This window comes from Triticum urartu, chromosome 3A (assembly GCF_056163025.1).
Source record: "Triticum urartu cultivar PI428250 chromosome 3A, HENAU_Tu73, whole genome shotgun sequence".
NCBI lineage: Eukaryota > Viridiplantae > Streptophyta > Magnoliopsida > Poales > Poaceae > Triticum > Triticum urartu.
In genome coordinates this window covers 664,643,451-664,650,899 of record NC_141875.1, presented here as the reverse complement: position 1 = coordinate 664,650,899, position 7,449 = coordinate 664,643,451, and the positions used below count along the sequence as shown (strand labels likewise).

The following is a 7,449-nucleotide window of genomic DNA, read 5'->3' as shown; positions in this document are numbered from 1 at the left end:
GAAGGCTCCACCGGCGGGTTCCGCAACAATTCACGTAGGCGCAGGCGTTCGCTAGGGAAGAGGGGGATCGGCTGCAGCGGTGTGCCAAAATAGTAATGGACGGTACCTGGGCACTTCGGCTCTTGTCATTGATGGGTTAGAGGATCCATCGGCCCTTGAAGCTATAGCACGTAGAGAAGGACTTGCACTGGCTGAAGATCTAAACATCAAGAACTGCGCTATTGCATGTGACCCGAAGCAAGTGGTTTCAGAGATTGGCAGGGGAAGTAGAGGTAGTTATGCTGCTATAGTTAGTGAGATTAATCTTGAGGTAGCTCAATTTCAATGTAATTTTACTTTTGAGAGTCGTGTGGCCAATGTGGAAGCACATAGTCTAGCCAAGTTTGTTCTTTCGAGGGTCCGAGACACCACGTCTGGTTTGGCCAACCCCACGACCTAAGACGTATCTCACAATTTGTGGACTTTGATGAATAAACTTGGCTTTTACCCCTAAAAAAATCTAAGAGAATCATTTATCTTGTAGTTGAGTAGATGATCCTCTGTCTTTTATTAATGTGTCTCTTGTGAACGATGTAAGTGTTATTATTTGATCAATAAAGTAAACCATGTGGCATTCCCTTAAAAACATATTAAAAATCGCTAATATTTGTATTCAACATATTCAAAAATCACTAATAATGGTATGGGGCGAATCGATGTCAATCGTATTTGGGGTGAGATTTGAAAATCATCTTGTTCAGCGAAGCTAATTTTTTTTATTTGGCGAATGTTACATGGAACACTCCAGTGTTGTGTTACTTTTGCTAATAGACACATGAAAGTTTCGTCCACTTGCCCATCGTGTTCAAATGGCCCAGAAGATAAAGAGCATGTATTTTTTTGTCAGAAAACAAAGGAGGTTTGGAACAAGTTAGGTTTGCATGAGGTGATTAACAAAGCTTCTGTCGTTGATCATGCGCGCGAGGTAGTCCTCGAATTCTTACTCATTATGCGAGATACCTCGAATTCTTACTCATTATGCCAGATCAAGATTTGCCTAGTTTGGGTATCCAGAATGTTCGTGAATTGATTGCCATAACCACTTGGTATTTGTGGTGGGATAGACGTAAGTTGGTTCATGAAGGAAAGTCCTAAGATACAATCCAGACGTCTATGGGGGTTTGTGCTATAACAACAAATTTTGTCAACGCTCAGTCCCCTAATGTTATCAATAAAAATTAGGGTGGAGCAGACCTCCTATGGGTTTTGTAAGTTAAATGTAAACACTTCTCTCGATCATGATCTGCTTAGGGTAACAACGTGTGTTGTACTTAGAGATGACAAAGGAAAACTCATCGCTGGTGGAAATTGGAAGATTAATTGGTGTGCTGACGTTCTGACAACTGAAGCGTTGGCTCTAAGATTTGGCTTATCTCTTGCATAAAAAACTGGTTGCAATCGACTTGTTATTAATCGGATACTATGGAAGTCATTGATACAATGAAGAATGGAGGACGCCCTATGAAAGCAGTGGCGGCAGTTTTCGACGACTGCTACTTTTTGACTTGTGTTTTTTCTCTTAATAGTTTCGAACATTGTAATAGGGAAGCGGATAAGGTCGCCCATGAAATTGCTAGGTCGGCAAAATTTTCATCGACAAGGGGACTGGTTTGAGGAGCCCCTGGATCAGATTGTACCTCTCTTTATGGAAGATTTAACCGTTATTTGCAATTAATAAAATTTTGTTATTGTTAAAAAATAAATATAAACACCTATCTTTATCTTTACCTAATATTAAAGGGAGGAGTGTTTCTTCACTTTTTTTCGTCTAATAACTGTTTCATATGTGTCATCTTACAAATTTTGTATATCGTCTGTCTTAGAAAAAGACTGTCTGTCTTAAAAAAAGTCAAAAAAATTCATGCAAAGACAGACTTGAAACCGTGATCTACTAGAGACAACCAAACCTGCACAACCATCAGGCCAAGCTAATGTCTTTGCTGAGAAAGCAGAAGTTTCCCTATTATTGAGGCCGGCGGTAGCTTGCCTCGCTGCAGCCAGCAGTTTCATGGGCCGGCCCATTCGAAAGGATGGCGTCTCACATATTTTTATTCTTTTGTTTGTAATTTCTATTTCTATTTTTTTATCTTATGTTTTTTCTCATCTTCCTTTTTCCTATTTAGGTTTGTAAAGTATTCATCGAACTTTAAAAAAATTAAATCGTGTATTGAAAAAATGTTAAACATGTATAAAAAATATTTTTGATGTACAAGAAAATGTACAGTGTGTATGAAAAAATAGTGATCAAAACATGTATTTGAAGAAAATGTTAATCATGTATTTAAATATTGTTAAACATACATAAAAATGTTTCGGATGTATATGAAAATTGTACAATATGTATGGAAAAAGGGGGACATCAAAATATATATTTCATGACACCTTAACCATGTATTTTTTTAGAAAAATAACATGTATAATCAATATTTCATATGTACGCAAAAGATGTACAATATGTAGAAAAAACTAGACATTAAAACGCATATATGAAATGATGTTAATCATATATTATGAAAATGTTAAACATGTATAAAAGTATGTACAATGTGTATTACAAAATGTAGACATGTGTTGTAAAAAGTAGACATCAAACATTTATTTCAAAAAAATATAATTAATTATTAAAAAAATATTAAACATGCATAAAGAAATATTCCTTATATATACAAACAAATGTATAATGTGTAAGTAAAAACATAGACTGTAAAACCTATATTAAAATAATGTTAACCATGTATTTAAAAAATGTTAAACGTATGGAATAAAAAATATAAATTATGCGTGCAAAAAGTAGACAAGTGTTGAAAAAATAAACATGAAAAAAATGATGAAACCAACTCTACGCCTAAGAGTTCATGGAGCACATGTCGGAACCCCATCATCCATATCTAATTTCTCCTTGCCTCCATGAATCGCAGCGTCGCGGACATCTCATATACGTGTGATATAATTAGACACCAGTCATATCGGATTGATTGCTAATTAGTATTGCGTTCGAAGACATCTTCTAATGTAGGCCTTTGGCTCAAGCTTCAGTGGAGACAATCGCAACATCTCGGCCTGCCGTCAATATTGATGCTAGCGTGTACCTCCCACTAGATGTCAAAATACACACAGATGCGCTAATTATTGTGACAATTTTCATTTTTTGATGAAAGTTCTCAATTGATAACCTAGACATATGAAATCATCTATGAACCGTGTTCAAGATGGTAGCATTAGATAGGTAGGTGTGGACATGTACAAGGTGTGTACATGCTCACGACATAGCATCACATCTTCACCAACTACCACGTCAACTAGCCGACTCCCGCACCGATGCGCTTCTGTCTTGGGCGCCATCGGGCAGGAGCCCACCTCATTTGCCCCACTACCATCGCTGGGTGGTATCGTCCAGAGGCTGGTGTGTCGCGTTGGTGAATGTTCTGAATTCTCTCCCGTTGCAACGTACGGGTGTATGTGCTAGTGATGATTTAAGATATTGACCGGGAGCAGGTTTTTTCTTTGGTTATAAATCGACCGGCTGACTAGTTGACCAAACCCCCAAATCCCCTCTCTAGTCGCCACCACGAGCACGACTCGCCGGCGGCGTCTTCCCTACCGACCAAATCACCGACCTGCACTGCTAAGCCCTCCAATGAGCACGGGAGGGGAGATGGCTCCGCCGCCTGCCTCTCTGCCAGACGCCGACGATCTGCTCCGGGAGATTCTCCTCCGCCTGCCCCGCGGCCTTCCTCCCTCCCCCGGGCCTCTCTCGTCTGCAAGCGTTGGCGCAGCCTCGTCGCCGACCCCCAATTCCAACGCCGCCTCCGCGACCACCACGGCAAGCCTCCTCTCCTTGGCTTCTTCATCGACAACTGTGGCTCCTGTCCGTTTTTTTCAATGCTGGATCGACCAGATCGCATCCCCCGCGCTCGCTTCACCATGCCTCTCGAGGACGGCCGCATCGTCGACTGCCGCCACGGACTTGCCCTTTTCGTCAGCCGAAGGTCGCCGTGCCGCCTATTTGTGTGGGACCCCGTCGCCCGCGAGCAGCGCCGCCTCGTCTCCCCACCAGAGCTGGACTGCGACCAGTTGTTCATCTTCAACGGGGCGGTGCTTCGCCCTGCCCTCGGCCAAGGATGTCGTTCGAGCTATTTCCAGGTGGCCCTGCTAGCCCTTGACAGATGGAGCACTCGTACCAGAGTTTTCGCATGCCTCTACTCATCGGACACCGGCGCATGGAGCAACATCAACTCACTGCAACTGCAATCGTTTGTCTCTACTCTCTACGGTAGAACCCAGTACTTTGATTGGGAATTCCTTTTGCTGGTTACTTACCAGTCATCATCGCTATGCCATACTTGAGTTTGATCTAGATAGTCAGAGCCTAGGTGTGAGAGAGCTGCCACCACACGTAGAAGCCGGTCATCACAACTTAAGGATTATGCCCGCCGAAGATGGTGGGCTTGGCTTCATCCATATCTCACAATTCAACGCCCAGTTATGGAAGAGAGAGCCTGGTTCTGATGGTTTGGCTGTATGGTTGCTCAACAGAGCTGTTGAATTCGAGCAACTTCGATCAACTTGCAACGGAGACTCCCTCACTTTAGTAGGGGTTGCCGAGGAGAGTAATGCAGTCCTTGTACGAACAGCTTCTAGAGTCTACATGGTCTATCTCCAGTCAATGGAGTTTAAGAAAGTTTTCAATATGAGATTCTTCTATCACCACTATCCATTTGCATGTTGCTATGCTGCAGGTAATAGCAAGCCTTTATATAATTTACTTTGCAGTATTATACAATAAATTTAACTTTTTAGTAGCTGAAATGCCTAAACATATCCTTGAGTGTTACGCTGATCATTGAAGTTCAAATCACATCAAATTTTCATTTTGTTGCTTGATGTATTCTTTTTAAAGAAAATACTAGTACTTAAGGCCACTGTTCTTTTCTGCAGGTCATATATGCATCATATGTAGTCTCATGTCCCTATCCGCAGTATATATCTTTTTAGCACTCGATACATAACAGTTAGGGATCAATGCAATAGTTTTTCTCACGTATGGAAGGAGCCCTGCTGTGATTAGTTAGTTCAGTTGTACAACTGGAAAAAAAATAGACAGAGCCTAGTCAGGTATTTAGTTTCGGCATGTCTTACTTTTTTCCGCTTGGTCTGAAAAGGATTTGAGTTTGCTGAAGATGATTTCTAGAAAATATATTTTTCTAGCGTGAATTCTGTAGAATTGTGTTATGGTAATATTCAGTATTGGACTGAGGTTCTCTTGACATTGTGATTCATACAGTTAAAAATGAAAGAGAACTAAAGGGAAGCTGAGACTGAACCAACTGAATCTGCAACTCCATTGGCACTTTTCGAAGCTTAAATCTAGTTACGCCATCATTTGGAAGCTGAAACTGGTTTAATATATAAAATTCTATTTTATGTTTTATTGAATATCTTCCTGATGTGAGGAGTCCATTTGCACTAGATAGTAGATAATTTTGTTCATGTCTCATGTTTTTTTTCTCAGATTATATATACGCATCTGTGAGTTCACCTAGATTTCCCATTATGATTCTCTCTTTTATCGATGGTTTTCCTTCAGTATTGTTATTGGCTCCTGACTTGTTATCTTTGTAGGTCCTGGCATTGTTGATGGACATGGTGGAGATAAAGTGTTGCTCAATATTATGTGAAATTGTTGTCTGGTGGGACTTGCTAGTGTGATGTGATGACTGAAAAGGTGGCATAACTTAATCTCTTAAAGTATCCATGGGGATATCTATGCTATTTTACATTTTATTGCTGCATGGGCTTGGCTGGTGATCTCTTAGAACTATATTAGCACAACTCCGGTGTGTTGCAACGACTCCAAAATAGACTAATACATGTTCACAAACTATCACTAAAAATATGTTAGGTTTCACTTAAAAAATATTCCTCTTATTTGTTTGGATGAGGCAGGGGAGGGATGGGGCTGGTCTGGAGAGACTAGGAGGCTTTCTATAAATTTTCTACAAATGTGGAACAGAGTGGCAAGGTCTTTTTGCAAAAATATCACAGCTTACCTAGCATGCGTGAGATGCAGATCAGATGGTCAGGAATGACGTAGTTAAAGTAAATTTATGTTATTGCATTTCCAGCCGACTCTGAACATCTGAAGCAATAATATACGATCGCATACCAAATCTTGAAGCATAACAGGCTGCGAGTATGGTCAGCCAAGTGCAAGTATACAAAGTATACACCTGAACCTGAAACGGATGTCTGACCATCTTAATAACCAAGAGTTGTACTGCCTCTAGAGAAAAATATTGTACATTTGTTTTGGTGCAAGGCATAAGTTTAAGTATTTGGCCCAATACTTAGCTAAATATGCAGAAAAAAAAATGGACCACATGAAGAACCATTTTACACAGGCGATGAAGTGCACAATATAATCATTGGTCATTCCCCTAGCTTACTTTGAGCTTGCTCAGACCTGCATAACCATTTTACGTAAAAAAGCCTTATGTTTTAAAAAAAGCTAAATATGCACAAAAATATGGACTGCCATGAAGAATCACCATTTTACATAGGTGATGAAGTGCACAATATAGTCATTGTTCAACCTCCCCTACCTACAAAAAAAGGTTAATATGTTTTCAAAAGAAAAAGGTTATATGTTCACTAATCATTCTACGAACTCTAGATATAAACAAACTCGGTCAATGAAGCAATTAGATGTAGAGGAATTAGCTTTGTCAATATTTTCGCTCCGTACAACATCCCTAATTTGGTTTCGGCGCCTCTAGCACCGAAACCTCTAATATTCCAGAATAGGGTTTTCATTTGAAAGAAAGGTTCTTGATACGGAGACTCGACCTGCAGGGGGCAACGCAGGATTTAGCACGTTTAGACGGCCCCCTTTTGGCTGGGAGGGGGTGTGACTGGCCACAACCATCATCCCCACCCCCAGCACTTGCTTGCCCAGGAGCGGCACAGGTCGCAGACGTCGCGACCTCTTTTGCCTTGGCAATGGTCGCTTGGGCCACCTCGTTGGCCCTAATAGTGGAAAGGATAAGCGGAGGTGACCCACCCCCAAGATCGATAGAAACCCCCACATCCGATAAAAAATGCAAAAGGTGATCATCCAAAAGAGAAGGCAAAACAAGTCGAATCGGGGAAGAAGGAGGGGGGGGGGGAGATACCGTACCTAGGGGAGGAAGATCCTTAGCGGCCGCACGACGCTCTGCTCGCATGGACAGATTTGATTGGCATTTTCTTCCTTCTCCGGGTCATTCTGGGGGCATTCTCATTGGCTCCAAACGGGGTATGTTTGAGTTTGTCACTTTTGATCATGGAATCTTCTGGGCGAGCATTATGGTGCATCATCGCCGTCTGAATACCTTGTGGGAATTTATGGTTGTGTACGACCCAGCAGACCAC

At 41.3% G+C, this 7,449-nt stretch overlaps 1 pseudogene across 1 annotated transcript; it reads left to right on the top strand.

Annotated features, from left to right (window-relative positions):
* Positions 1 to 3,568: 3,568 nt before the first annotated feature.
* LOC147981216 (uncharacterized) lies at positions 3,569 to 5,971 on the top strand (annotated as a pseudogene). Its single transcript, XR_015599882.1, has 2 exons — positions 3,569 to 4,778; positions 5,662 to 5,971. The product of XR_015599882.1 is annotated as an uncharacterized LOC147981216 (transcript).
* The last annotated feature ends 1,478 nt before the right edge of the window (positions 5,972 to 7,449 follow it).